This window comes from Rhineura floridana, chromosome 9 (assembly GCF_030035675.1).
Source record: "Rhineura floridana isolate rRhiFlo1 chromosome 9, rRhiFlo1.hap2, whole genome shotgun sequence".
NCBI lineage: Eukaryota > Metazoa > Chordata > Lepidosauria > Squamata > Rhineuridae > Rhineura > Rhineura floridana.
The window spans coordinates 40,910,465-40,926,137 of record NC_084488.1 but is presented as its reverse complement, the minus strand read 5'-3'; the positions used below and the strand labels follow the sequence as shown (position 1 = coordinate 40,926,137).

Genomic DNA, 15,673 nt, shown 5'->3' with positions numbered 1-15,673 from the left:
CAACCCTCTGGCCTGTAGACGTGCACTCCTCCTCTGTTCCTCCCTCCAGGGGCACTGGAATGGTGATGTGTGGTGAGAGGCAACTGGTTCTTCACGCTCAGGGGAAGGTGCCTGTGAGGATCCAGGCTCTGGCCCTGTAATATGTCTGAGTTCAATATATGGTGCCAACAGTTGACAAGGTCATTTTATTAAGTAGCAGTTACAACAACATGTTTCTCCTGGAGCTCCTTTAGCCAGTCAGGCTCCACCTCCTCACCCCATTCTTCAGGGATAATCTCTAAACTCCCATCCCAATGTTTCTTGTAAGGAAATGTCTCTAAATTATTACAATCACTGCAGGCCCTATAGGCCTGGGTAGTCTGGGAGGTTCCTCGGGCGGCTCCTGCCCAACAGACACAGGGGCACTGCTCTCCCTGTGTTCAGCAGTCAGCTCTGAGCCCTGAACCTGACCCAGCCCTCCCTTCTCATCTGATACCCCTGCAGCTTCTGACTTCATGTCCAGATCACTGCTAGATTCAGGGGTCATGATAGTTTTGCAGTGTTGAAGTACCAAACTTTGTGACAAAGCTAACATTGCATGTTGCATCTTTCCTGGCAACAGACTGTTATTTTCATTCCTCAGTCACCATTTACAACTGATTCATAAAACACTGAGGGCATTAAAAACTGGTATACATTTCAGGACAATATTGTAGAAATGTAATGGCAGTTTATAAAGAAAAAGTATAACGTTTATACTTGGAAGATTGACTGGAAGCATTAAAGGAAGAATGTGCATAAGTACTTGACATGGAAAGGACATACATAAGTATATACTTCATAAAAACATTCCTAACTTATCAAAATGTGCAACATCAAGTAACAGACATGGGGAAGACCTTTCCTGTCAGCCAAGGTAGATACTACTAGGATAAATAGATGGTTGTTCTGCTTCAGTAAGACAGCTCCTTCACCCACGATCAAAGATTTGCCTTGACCTAGAAAACACAATGAATAAATAAAAATCAGTGGGTCAATCTCCATACCTTCTGCAGGTTGGCCACTGTGAGAACAGGATGCTGACCTCGATGGGTCATTGGCCTGATCCAGCAGGCTCTTCTGATGTTCTTATGTTAGCCTTTCTAGACAAATGGCCTTGAAAGGGAACATTGTGGTGGTGAAACTGTGATACAAACACTTGCTTTGAGAACTAGACTGAAGACATCAATTATGTCATGTGGGTCATTGTATACTCGGGCAATACAGACACTTAAATCATTTGGCATGAATGAGAAACATCTCCTAGATTATTACCTACATAAACCTCCTAAACTGCCAGAACTTCGTCTCACTCTTCCCATCCCCCACCTTTCGTTTATTGATTAATTGCCTGGTTTGCACATGATTTTAATTGCTGAATAATTAGAGAAATGCAGGCTGAGAGCCCTTGAGCCAACAAACTAACTGCCATTCCTAATGAGCTAAAACAGTTGGCTGAACATTTTGATCTAGAGGATGACTGAAGCAGTTTTGAAAAGTTTATTCCAGTGACAGAGAGGATGGGGGGGGATAACAAAGAGCAGCTCAGATCTAAACTATTCATAACGTTGGATAACAAACATTGCTTTAAATTAGTCTGTCTAATAACATGGTATAGTATAAAGCTACATGCAATTTAGGCGCAGTCTAAGAAAAACAAGGGTAATTTGGGAAAGGGCTTAGGCATGGATCTCCCCATCCTTGCAAATAAGTGATAGTGTTTGCCCTGGGATGAAAGGATTGACAGGCAGTGTGCTACAGCCCTTAAGAAGGGGAATAGGAAATCTGGAAATGGCAAGAAAGGAAAATGAACAGAAAAGGTTTACTGAATTCATTCCCCAGGAAACAAATTGATGTCTGGAATGGATAAGCCCCAAGAAGAGATTTGTCAGTTTATGGTTATATGTCTGCAGTCCTACTGATTGTTAGTCCAGAGACACTATCCAGTTCCTTTATGGCTCAGTAGTTCAATTGGCTTTCTTGAATTTATGCACAGCTGGCTCTTGGTGGCTGCCTGTAAAGTGACTGATGTTAAAGTACCTGTTGGTGCATTTTGCAGTGGTGCATCTTAGTTGCTCTTGCTCTCTTTCTTTGTCACGCTATAAGCCAGATAATGTTAGTTAGCAGCATTACATATGTGGTGGCCTGCCCCCATGCAAAGGTAGAGAGTATGAGTTGTTCTACAATGTTGTTGTTATGTGCTTTCAAGTCGATTATGACTTATGGCGACCCTATGAATTAGTGACCTCCAAGAGCATCTGTCATGAACCACCCTGTTCAGATCTTGTAAGTTCAGGTCTGTGGCTTCCTTTATGGAATCAATCCATCTCTTGTTTGGGCTTCCTCTTTTTCTACTCCCTTCTGTTTTCCCCCAGCATTATTGTCTTTTCTAGTGAATCAGGTCTTCTCATTATGTGTCCAAAGTATATGCAGCTTGAAAAATAGGAGAGAAAGGAAAGGAAGAACAAACTTGTACATAGGGAGCTCTGTTAGAAAAAAAGGTTGCAAATGTATTTACAAATGGATCAAGTTATATTTTCTTAAACAAAACAAAATCCTATATATCACCTTTCATTTTAATTCACAAAAAGGAGTAGATAAATTTCTGGAGGGACAAATCTATGAATATGTATGAGCCATGGTGGCTAAATAGAACCTACATGTATAAGATGCTGTACAAGTGAACTGCCATCACCTTTATATTGTGCTCCTTCTAGAGGCACCTGGCTAGCTGTTGTTGGAAACCAGAGTTTTTCTAGATAAATTTTCCTCTGATCCAGCAACGCAAGTCTTAAAGTCATCTAAGTGGAGTGTGGCCACTAGGTGTCAGCATTGTTTAAACTTAAGTTCAGGTTCCATTGACAAATAGAGGGAGCTCTTTTTTCCCAGTTGTGTTTTTTCCTCCTGATCTTAAAAGGGAAGTGAGCTCCGATGCAAGTCTTAGTGGTGGAACTAAGCAAGAAGCTTAAAAAAAAACCTTCCCCACCCACACCTTTAAAAAGATTGATGTCACTCTAAGCCAATTCCTTTGACAGCATCCCAGTGTTAACGTTATTTCCAGACGCAAAGAATGAAATGTTTGTGCATGGAAGTATGAAAAGGGATTTAAAATTGCCTTTTAACTGCAGAGCTAATCTTGTGGGGCAACTAAGAGTGAAAGCATAACAGTCTCTTATAGGTTCTTATTCTCTGAACTCTGCTTTAACTGCACACTACTATGCCTGTTTAATTGAGAATAAGTTTAATTGGGTTCAGCGGGGCTTACTCCCAAGTAATTGCAGCTAGGATTGCAGCTTAAAGGTCCAAATTCTGCACTAAGAAAACCCAAATCTGACACATGAAATAAATTGGGCAAATGAAGCAGCCTTGGATATATTTGCTTATTTTGCACAATCTATTCTGCAACTACAAGACATGAGAAGGGGCTAGGAGCTTTGCAGAACATGGAATATCTTTTCACACACTCCTTCCTAAATCCAGGAAATTCTGTTCAACGTCTCATTGGCTTTTTGCATCCCCCCCCCGGCACTGTACACACACACACAGTTTTAATTATATCTTTTTTGACTTAGGAGATAGAAATCTGCTTTAAAAAAACAACAGCTGAGATCTTTAGTATTTGGCACCCAGTACTAGACTAAAGTACTTATATGGGCTATAAGACAGACAGAAGCTAAAGTGGTGGTGGTAGTAGTAAGCCTTCAGCATCTCTTAGGCTGCAGTTACTAGCAAGTCAGGTGCATTGAACACAGTGGGACCAACATCTGAGGAAACATATATGGGGATTGTGCTGTTACTCTATGAAAGTGCAATCCTAGCCTGGCTGCTGCCCAGCATGGCTTAACAGAACAGCAAGGCCATTGCTGCAGCTCTGCTGAGTATGCTGACTAGAGCAGAGAGTAGGGGAGAGGCAGCTATGTACAGCAGTTGGGCCTGGATTTAGGTCTGATATCATCACATGGGGGCCAGCTCAGGATCCAATGGATCCTAGGCTGTCTCAGCCCCTTGCTGCCCCTAGAACACTAAATGTTGGGACTTTCTGCTGGCTGCCACTAATGGAGAACCAACAAGGTGCATTAACAGCTGCCCACACATTTGACAGGTGGAGGGGCTGGAGCTCTGCACTGGTGAAATTACACACTATAGGGAAATACTGTAAAGAGTTTTGTTTCAGGATTACAGAACTAACAGAAACCTTGGTTAGAGGAATGGGTGATGTTACAGGAGGAATAAGGATGAATGCATCACCTGTGGCTGACTTGCATTGAGCAGTGGGCAGGCGAGATGACGTTCAAGGTCCCTTCCAACTCTATCTATATGGATGGTACTAGTTGCCAGTAGGATACTTGTAACATGGACTGACACAGCTCGAGTGGCCAGAGTGGTTTAACAGTCAGCCCCTCTTCCCAGAGAATTCTGGGGATTGTAACTCTGTGGGGGGGATAGGGTGTCTCCTAACAACTCTCAGCACCCTTCACAAATTACACTTCCCAGGATTCTTTGGAGGAAGCCACAACTGTTTAAAGTGGAATAAATATCTGGTGTGGATGTGGCCAGGGACAGCTTTGGTTTAAATTTGGGTGGGAGACTACATGTGTCCACTGTAGAATAAAAAGGTGGGGAAAGCCTGAAAAATAATGATACTGTTAACAATGTTTTCCCTTTGGAAAGGAAAGCGGCCTTCCCTCTGCCCAGCGGCCACCCACCCAATCCCAACTTTACCAAATTCTTCCAAGCTACACAAAAAGTGGATTGGACTGTGAAAGACCAACCCAAATTGTGTTTGCATTTTGACAAATTTGTAGGGCAGTACAATATCTCAGAGAGGAGGTCAGGTCTTCTGCTCCCCTGGTACATTCACTTTAGCTGCCCAATTTCTCTGCTTTTAAAAGTTTGATAGAAATACCTGTAGTCTATAGGTACGTTCTTAAACCTCAAGGTTTTATGCTTATTAGTGAATGTATGAATTAGAGTAGGGATGTATTTTTTCCAGTTGTCTCTTCTTGATTCCATTTTTATACAACCCTACCTCCAAATAGCTTTATTTATTTAAAAGAGTTTAACTATTCTCTCAAGACAGTTCCATATAATAATAAAATACAAAGCAATAACAAACTAATTACAAAAACCACATAATTATCTGGATCCATTTCAGTCAGGTTTCAGGCCTGGTTCTGGCACGGAAACAGCCTTGGTCGCCCTGTATGATGACCTCTGTCAGGAGAGAGATAGGGGGAGTGTGACTCTGTTGATTCTCCTTGATCTCTCAGCGGCTTTCGATACCATCGACCATGGTATCCTTCTGGGAAGACTGGCTGAGTTGGGAGTGGGAGGGACTGCATGGCGGTGGTTCCACTCCTACTTGGCGGGTTTGCTCCAGAAGGTGGTGCTTGGGGAACATTGCTCGGCACCCTGGACTCCCCAGTATGGGGTTCCACAGTGGTCAGTTCTGTCCCCCATGCTCTTCAACATCTACATGAAACCGTTGGGTGCGGTCATCTGGAGCTTTGGAGTGCATTGCCATCAGTATGCTGATGACACGCAGCTCTGTTTCCCCTTTTCATCTTCTTCAGGTGGGGCTGTCAATGTGCTGAACCGGTGCCTGGCTACGACAATGGACTGGATGATGGCTAATAAACTGAGGCTCAATCCAGACAAGACTGAGATGCTGCTGGTGGGTGGTTCCTCTGACTGGATGGTGAACGTCCAACCTGTCCTGGATGGGGTTGCACTCCCCCTGAAGGAGCAGGTTCGTAGCTTGGGGGTTGTCCTAGAACCATCTCTGTCACTTGAGGCTCAGGTAGCCTCGGTGGCATGGAGTGCCTTCTACCAACTTTGGTTAGTGATTCAGCTATGTCCCTATCTGAACAGGGATAACCTGGCTTCAGTTGTCCATATTGTGGTAACCTCCATGTTAGATTACTGCAATGCGCTCTACGTGGGGCTATAGCTATTGTTCTATAGCTCAAAGGTCATTCAGGTACTAGGAAATAATATGCAGTTACTTTGGCAAGGCTGCCAAGTGAATTGTTACTATGGCAACTTGGGGTAGAGACTAGCTGAGCAAGTTGTTGTGTAAACTGAAAGTTCAAACATATTGTCAGTTATTGAGCTGTTGGAGTTTTGATTCTCTATAAAAACAGCTCTGTTTGAAGGGTTTTTTCAATGTTTTTAATTAGCCATGCTTGACCTTCTGTTTCTTTTCAGCAGCTTAGTACTTTTTAAAACAGCACAGCCTTAAGAATATAGGCTACAGTTTTGTTCACACTGTATCTATTTTCAAAATGTTAGTTTTGAAAATGTGTGCCTTTATTCCCAGGATCACCACTCTTCTGTCTCTCTCAAGAAATCCTACTCCTGTGACTTTTCCCTTTAATTCTTAGCTATCTAATCACCATGTTCTATTGTTGGGCTTTGGGGAAGTTGCTTTATGTGCTGCACAGCATTGCAAGAGTTCACCCTTCTCACGTCCTGGTCTCCATTCTCATACTCACTTCAGCAGCAATGGTTGGATCATTGCAGATGAGGTGAGCAGAGGGTAGGAAAGGGGAAGAATTTTGATTCAGTTCGTATTTCAAGCCAAATCTATCAAATTTGAACTTTCCGAAACAATATGAGAACTGAAACACAGCCATCCTTTGAAATTCGCAAGTATTCAAATTTTGCAATGCAATTCACCAACCAAACAATGCTTACAAAATGCAAAAATTAGGGGAAAGTGTGCATAAAAATCAATATACGAGTGAGAATAACATACAAAAATGCATAATTTGATGAGAAATTGCTTGCAAAAAAGTGTACACCAGTCAAAACTGCACACAAAACTGTTTATTAGGAGAAATTTGCACTAAAATGCTGGAGAATTTTCATGAGGATTTTTTTAAAAAAAGAAGTTGCAAATTGCTGCAGAAATGTGGAGAACTGAATTTTAAAATAGGAAAAATGCGAAACTGACAGAACGGAAATTGACAGATCTGTCCATCTCTAGTGGAGGGGAGGCCATGGTGGCAGGGAGCAGGAGCAGCAAGAGCTCAAAGATCTACCCTGGACTGCAGCAGGATAATGTCCATTATAAGGCCACTACACCTGCCACACTCTGTGGCTTGGCCTTTGGAAAGACACAGGGCACAAGCAAAGTGGGCAGAGCAGGGCCAGTGAAGGAGCAAGGCCTGGGTGGAGAGGTCAGTGGGCTGGAGGTTCCCTACCTCTTTCATCTCCATTTCAGGAAAAGCTTCCCTTGATTCATTTCTCTCTGAACAGATCAGAACAGAGCCAGTGGTGGTGGTGGAGAATGGCAATCCTAATTTTTTCAAAGTAAGGCATAGATAAATGTAACTCAGAGAACTCTCAGAATGATCGTATAACTGAAATTAATACATATATACTTCAATTCACAGCATGAAAAAACTGAAATGCCCAATAGCTGCTGGTGTCTGAAAATATTGAGCCTGCCATGTGTTTCCACAGAAGTGAAGAACACTCATCTCCTCCCATCTGACTCCGATAAAATCTCACTGGCTCCTAAGTTTTTGCACACTGGTTTTTAAAAATATGTGCGTTAATAATTGCTTGAATTTACATATAGTCCTTTCCATATAATCCTATCACAGGAAAGAACGTAGGCTCAGACAGTGATAGAATATATTATTTGCAAATAAGAAGTTTCTGGTATCAGTAGTCATAATCTTGGGAAAAAATCTTGGGCAACAGAGCCATCAAAGGTCCGCCTGAGATAATGAGATCCTATACAAGTGCTGCCCATACGTGCTGGGTTAGGTAGACTGTTGCTTTGATTCAGGGCAAGACAGCTCATTATGCTGTGGTTTTCTACAAAGACAGAGCTTCCAGAGTTCCCTAAAATTAAAACTGTTTAATCTGTGCTATGATCTTCTAGATATTAGTCAATAAGCTTAGTCTGATGGTTCTAAAGTTCAAAAGAAATTAAGAGTGTAATCCAATGCCTCATATGAGATTTCACAGGTAGATAGTGACTGCTGTTATTTAAGTTCAAAGTCCATAGATTGTTGTGTAGAACTTTAGCAACTATCACAGTTTCTTAAATTGGTCAACTGAGTACAACATTTAATGTAAATGCAAGGAATTGATGGCTATTTTTGATGTGTAAAAATGTGGTTATACATATGCCAATGATGATGAGTATAAAAACTCATCTACTACTTTTATAATACAGTCTATTTATCCTTATTTGCTAACATTTTGTTTTAATATTATTAAATCTTGCTATATGTGGGAAGAAGGGCAGAAGCAGTAGGGCTGCTAACCCTTTTACTAGACCTTTCTTCTGTACTTTTAACAGCAGGCAAAGCTTCTACCATCACATATCTCCATGCCAGGAAAAAAAGTACCCACTTAAATATGCAGTCCAGTTTTTACAGGCACAGGAGCAGGGCTAGTAAAACCACTGGAAACCATATTGAAATAGGGGAGGCAAAGTTATTTCTTCATAGAAACTGAAAAGCAGAGGGGATCAGGAAAGGAATAGTAAGCATTAGATAACAAGTTTAAATTTTTTGTTAAAGCATTTAGGGAAAAGTCTTCAAGATGAGATGGCTGGAAAAAAATCCAATGCTGCTGTACGGTATTAGTCAGATTTGTAAGGTGCACGATTTTGCAAACATTTGCTATCCCATTGACAGTGTCCTTTAACTGCCAGGGCAGTAATATAGCTGAGAGGGGCAAAACTACACACGGCACCACAGGCATGTAACAAAGTCCTGACATTTTTTGTCATAATTATCTGCCTTGTGAGGCTGCAATACTCCCCAAAACAAAGTACCAGCATGGAGCTGGAATGGAGGGCTGCTTAGTAGTCTCCCTGCTGGCCATTTTCCTATTCAAAATGGCCTCCTCTGTTGATTTTTCTCCTTTCAAGTTTCCATATACAAACAACCCTGCAGGGGGAAAAAAGCATCTGTGGTATTTTAGTGGGAAAATGTCTGAGGAAAGAGTGGATTCTGTGCAGAAAAATGATCTATGAGGAAAGGGTTAAGCAGTCCCTGTCAGTCTCCTACTCAGATGCAGCCTTTGTGTGTAACCTGTTGCTTCCATCACAACCACCACCCAAGTACGTTCCTAAACTGGTCCTATTCTGTAAGAGAAAGTTCTGAACCTTCTTGAAAGCAGTTTGCTAAAGCAGTGCCAAAGCAATAAGGAAAATCCCTGAGGATTAATGAAGGCCTAGAACAGCTATTTCCTGATCTTAAAATCTGACATAAACAAAGCGAACCATGCCTGGGGTGTTCCCCTGAGGCCTTTGCTACTAAAATGTTGGAAGGACAGAGGTGTGGTGTCACTAATGGAATATGTTTTCTTAGTGCTGCTTTGGACCACCAAGACTGCCCTGTGTGAATATGGTCTGCTAGTGGAAGTAGTTTATTTGAGAAAGACTAGAATTGTTTTTGTAAGTGATGGCAAGGAAACAAATGCATCACTGGAAAGTTGTACAGTACCTGAATTGTTGCTGCTGAACCGTTTCTAGCCTTGATGGCTCTCAGATAATCAGGCTTGATAGAGAAAAGACTAATGGTTATGTAAATACTTTGGCCTAAAAAGAAAGTGACTGGACAGGAGTTTAGAAACTCAGAACACTTACCATATACTGTTCAGTTTCAATTGTTACAGCCTCTTTGCAGGGAAACTCAGGGAGAGGAGTTATGATGCTTCTATTTTAATGTCAGTTATCATGAATGGCTTTGACAATACTGACTGCTTTTATAAGTGATTTTTTACATTTGACAACATGCCATGGTCATGGTTTTTCCTGGGCATGATATCCCCATGAAACACAGAGATGTATCTCTGTGGCAGCAATTTCTAGTAACATAGGGTTATTACACCACAGAAAAGTAGCCTTGTCATGAAGAGTTTGCATTGTGTGAAATCTGTATTTTTGATCTGGATGAGATGAAAGGGCACACATCCATAATTAGGAAGGAGTGTAGCATATGAGTATGTGTGCGTTTCAGGATCATCCTGGAGTGATCACATATCTAGTCAGGATTAGTGTGAAACTGACCTTCTGTTCCAGCAAATAGCAGCATATCCAAAAATGTCTGTAACAGCAGCTTGATGTTTCTGAGTGCAACCGCTTCAGATGGTATTGAAATACCCACTATTCTGCTGTTTAGTGAATTTCATAAATGGGTCATGTCCACCAAGCACCCATGATGATGGCTTAAGATTACGATACACAAAGAAGCACCTTCTTCTCCCATCGCATTTGAGTCTATCCATTCAAAAGAGGCCGTTTTGTGTGTTCTTCCGTCTTCTGAGGTTTGTTTGATGGGGATACATAAGTCCTTTTCCTGGGAGCGTAGGGTGTCTCCTACTTTCTGTGTTCCATCACAGCCTAATGACTTCTAGTTTCCAGCAGGATCTTGAATTATCTGATGTTTCCTGAAACTGTTTGGGATTTCTTAATGCTTTACAGATTTTTATTTTGTTTTTTTACAGATGCTTGCTATGAAAAATAATTTGGTGAAACCACTGACCAGTCTCCAGTTTTTGGATATTTTTAATTGTTATAAAGGCATCCTTGTTTTATTGTTGCTTTGATAACATTCTTTGATCTTTCAATATTTTCCCCACCCCATGAGTACTTCATGGAATCTTTCCTTCCTGAAACAGCAGTTTGTTTGGTTTCTGACAAGTTTGTTTTCAGATTAGCAGGTATGGAACTGATGCCTTGTTGACATAGTAGTTGAAGTTGTACCTGTTGTACAAGGTGCTTAGTAGGTTATGATAGCATTTGTCAACTGGGTGGAGTTATTATGCTGGTGCTCTCTTAAATATCCTATGCTATTTTCTTGCACCAGGACACTTTATTTGTTATTTATTCCTCTTAAGCATTTATTTCCCTTAATTATTTGATGGTATTTTTTGATTTTTGTTTTGTAGGTCACCCAAATCTTGAAGAAAAGCAAATAATAAATTTATAATTATAAATATTTCATTGTAGATGCTTGCAGATCATTTGCTGTCTAAATTACCTTCTAGCTCTGTGATAGCACTTATCAGAGTAGGGATTAGGACCAGATCTAGGCCCCTTTCTGTTGCCCCCCCATTTCTTGAAGCAGCTGATCACTACTGCTGTATATGTGTGCCAATGGATCAGAGTCATAGTACAGAGAAATCCTTTACATTCATTACTAAGGGATTTTCTTAGTATCCTTTGGAGCTGGACACTTTGGGCAATCCCTGAAGTATAAGGAAGATTCAATCATATCCTCTTGTTCTAGGAGCACATATACTCCCTATGAGGCCTGGGGTAGAGATCATCGTCTGGCTTTACAGAACTCAAAAAGAATCCCTAAATGTAGTTGGATCCTGAACAAAAAGAGCACTTACAAATGGGCCAAAGAAAAAGGAATTGTCTACACTTTCTTAGCACTCCCATGGCTCCTAAAAGTACAAGCATTTGGACCTGTTGTCCTGAGTGATAAGAAACAGTTAAAATCCTGCACTGCAACAATGTTGCTGCTACCATGTGAGCAAAAGCACACATACTTGGAAAAACCCATTATCAGTAACAGCTGTGAGTGTGAGGCCTGTGCTCACTTGTGGTTTCCTAGTTGCACTGTGACACTGCACTGTATGATAAATTGCTAACATTTAAGTTCTTTTCCAAATTACAGGAAAATGTTTGCTACTTGAATGTTTTTTTCCAAATGCTAAAACTTTTTGCATAAACTATTATCAAAGCCAGTCATGGCTGGTGTGTTTACACACACACACACCGTTTTATAAATAAAAGTGATACATTCTAGAAACAAAAGACAGAAACGAAAGATACAACGGAGCCGTGTCATTTTGGGTAGAAAGTGAATTTTCAAACATACAGTGCATGTATTTTGCTATTTAATTTTAGATTTGTATCCAAGTTGGGAAAATGAAGTGTGAATGAGCCCTTCAGCTATGAAGCTCAATTAACAGCCTTGTGAAATCAGCCGAATGGACAGTTGCTGCTCTGTCCTCCCTCGGTAGGGTAGAAACATAACAAGCATGTAGTTTGATTTAGCCGTAGTTGGCTGAGTTGCTAAGTAATTATCTGGGTTAAATAGCTGCCCTTACTACCTTTGTTGTTTTACTGATGTCACAAGCAGCATCACGGAACTTGGACAAACACTATTTTGCCAGTACTATAATTATGGGGGTGGGAGGGGAGGTTAATGAAATCCAAAAGCCCATCACAAAAGGAAGAGGCCTACACCTGTTGGATCAGGCCAGTCACCCATCTAGTTCAGCATCCTATTCTCACAGTGGCCAACCAGATGCCCATGGGAAGCCTGCAAGCAGGACCTAAGCACAATCACACTATCCCTTCCTGTGGTTTCCAGCAACTGGTATTCAGAAGCATACTGCCTCTGTTGGAGGCAGAACACAGCCATCATGGGTAGTAGCTATTGCTAGCCTTAACCTCCATGAATTTATCTAATCCTCTTTTGAAACCATCCAAGTTGGTGACCCCACCTCTAGGATGCACACCTTAATGTGGTGAGGGGGTTTGAGAGTGTTGAAGAAGCTGAGAGTGATGCCGTCTAGACCAAGAGACTCCTAGCAGGGGCACCCAAGGCGGAATGGTCAAAGCTGAGACACCAGACTAAGATGCATCCAAACTCAGAGGAAGGCAATGGTAAACCACCTCTGAATACCTCTTTCCACAAAAACCCTATGAACAGAGTATCCAACATGCAACGCAAGATAGTGTTGGAAGATGAGACCCCCAGGTCAGAAGGCACACTACTGGGGAAGAACAACAGACAAGTACGAGTAGCACTGTGACTAATGACGCAACTGGGTCAAAGCCGAAAGGAAGCCCAGAGGATGAAACGCACAGATGCAAAAAGAAAATCCGGAGTTGTATGATGCACATAATAGGAGCATGGAATGTGAGAAGCATGAACCAAGGAAAGCTAGAAATTGTCAAGCAAGAAATGGAACGTACCAACATTACAATACTTGGCGTGAGTGAATTAAAATGGACAGGAATGGGACATTTACAATCAGGCAACTACAAAATATTTTACACAGGAAATGAGAAAGTAAGAAGAAATGGGGTTGCTTTAATAGTGAGAAGTGATGTAGCAAAAGCAATTAGGAGCTACAATGCAAGGTCTGAGCGAGTGATATCAATGAGATTAAATGGGAAACCTATGAACATAACCATCATCCAAGTCTATGCTCCAACAGGAAAAAAGAAGAAGAGGAATTGGACAGATTTTACACAGAAGTACAGGAAGAAATTGATCACACACCAAAACAAGATGCGCTGATAATCATGTGGGACTGGGATGCAAAAGTAGGAAACTAGGAATTGTGGGGAAATGGGGCTTAGGAGACAGAAATGAAGCAGGAGAGAGACTTACTGAATTCTGTGAAGCCAATAATTTGTTTCTTGCAAACGCACTTTTCAAGCAACTGAAAAGACGACTGTACACATGGACATCACCAAATGGTCAATATAGGAATCAAATTGATGATATAATTGGTAGCAGAAGATGGAGAAATTCCATACTTTCTGCGAAAACGAGACCAGGAGCAGACTGCAGTACAGATCATGAACTGGTCATATCGAAAATCAGAGTAAAGCTAAAGAAGAACAAAGCAATCCTAATGCCAACATACAATTTAAATAACATCCCAGAAGAATATAAAGATGAAATAAGAAACAGGTTTGAGGCTTTAAACTTAGTTGACAGAGATCCAGAAGAACTATGGAGTGAAGTCAGAGACATTATCAGGGAAGAATGCAAAAAGACAGTACCTCTAATTAAAAAGAGAGGAAGACCTCAATGGATGACTGAAGAAAACTTAAAATGGTTAAAGAGAGAAGGAAAGCAAAAGCAAAAGCAAAAGGAGAAACACAGTTCAAACCCTAAATGCAACAATACAGCGACTAGTAAATAGGGTCAAAGAGAACTATTACAATAGTTATTGTACAGAAATAGAAGAGGACAACAAAAAGCGAAGAACAAGAGCCCTATTCCAAAAGATTAGAGAAATGAAAGGGAAATTTATAGATTACAGCAAAGCTTTTGACTGTGTAGATCATGAAAAACTATGGAATGCTTTAAAAGAAATGGGGGTGCCACAGCATCTGACAGTCCTGATGCGCAACCTATACTCTGGACAAGAGGCTACTTTAAGGACAGAATTTGGAGAAACCAATTGGTTCCCAATAGGAAAGGGTGTGAGACACGGGTGTATTTTATCACCCTATATGTTTAATCTGTAAGCAGAACATATCATATGGAAAGCGGGACTGGATCAATATGAAGGAGGTGTGAAAATTGGAGGGAGAAATATCAATAATTTAAGATATGCAGACAATACCATACTACTAGCAGGAACCAGTAACAATTTGAAACGAATGCTGATGAAAATTAAAGAGGAAACCACAAAAGCAGGACTACAGCTGAACATCAAAAAGACTAAAGTAATGACAACAGATTTATTATACAGCCATGAGAGTGGCTGTATACTATAGCCAGCATGGATTTTTCACAATCCGCAATGTTAAATTGAAAATACCCCCATGCCATTCTGATGCTTCCCATAAACTCATTTCAAAAGAAAACCTTACAAAACTTATAGTCCTAAACTCAGAAATGCTTGCTTAACAACTCTCTCAATTTTCATGGCGATACATGATACAGTCAGAGAGAATCAAGAGTTCAAAGTGAAAAAAGAGAGAGAGAAAACCCCAGGGCCCTTTTGGACTTTTTTCTCTCAGAGTTCTCATAATCTGTTGAAATTCAGTAAAAATCATCCATGTTCACAGAGTACCTGTAATCCTAATACTGACCTTGCCCCATACTCTGACCTTCATCTTCTGCAGTTTAAAAGTTAAAAATTTTTGGCTGGCACACTATGATAACGCGGGGCATGCTCAGTAAGAACTGTCAGTGTTCTAAAAGCCAGACTCACAGCTACTGGGCTTGGCTAATCAGTTGGCCACACCCACACCAGGCTGATTTCACTTTAGACAGTCATGGCTTCCCTCAGAGAATCCTGGGAAGTGTAGTTTGTGAAGGGTGCTGAGAGGAGACTCCTGTTCCACTGACAGAGCTCCAGTGATGAGACTGCTTTAACAGTCAGCCACTCTGACTGAAGATCTGTGAGGGGAACAGGGAGTCTCCTAGTAACTCTCAGCACCCTTCACTAACTACACGTCCCAGGATTCTTTGAGAGAAGCCATGATTGTCCAAAGTGAAATAAAGGTCTGGTGTGGATGTGGCCAGGGACAGCTTTGGTTTAAATTTGGGTGGGAGGCTACGTGTGCCTGCTGTAGAATAAAAAGATGGGGGAAATGCTGAAAAGCAATGATACTGTTCACAGTTTTCCTTTTGGAAAGGAAAGGGGCTTCCCTTCTGCCCAGTGCCCACCCACCCTCTCCTCTCCTCTCCTCCCCTTCCCTCCCCTCCCCCGGGTTGGTGTTGGACTCTGACCTGGGAGACCAGGGTTCAAATCCCCACACAGCCATGAAGCTCGCTGGGTGACCTTGGGCCAGTCACTGCCTCTCAGCCTCAGAGGAAGGCAATGGTAAAACCACCTCTGAATACCGTTTACCATGAAAACTCTATTCATAGGGTCAACATAAGTCCGGATCAACTTGAAGGCAGTCCATTTCCATATT

The 15,673-nt window shown here is 41.4% G+C and overlaps 1 protein-coding gene across 1 annotated transcript in view; it reads right to left on the bottom strand.

Annotated features, from left to right (window-relative positions):
• Nucleotides 1-740: 740 nt before the first annotated feature.
• IRF2 (interferon regulatory factor 2) overlaps nucleotides 741-15,673 on the bottom strand; it is a 65,840-nt gene continuing 50,907 nt past the window's right edge. Inside the window, exon 9 of the transcript XR_009757785.1 lies at nucleotides 741-977. The gene's annotated coding sequence lies outside the window, so the exon portion shown is untranslated. The remainder of the gene's footprint in view (nucleotides 978-15,673) is intronic.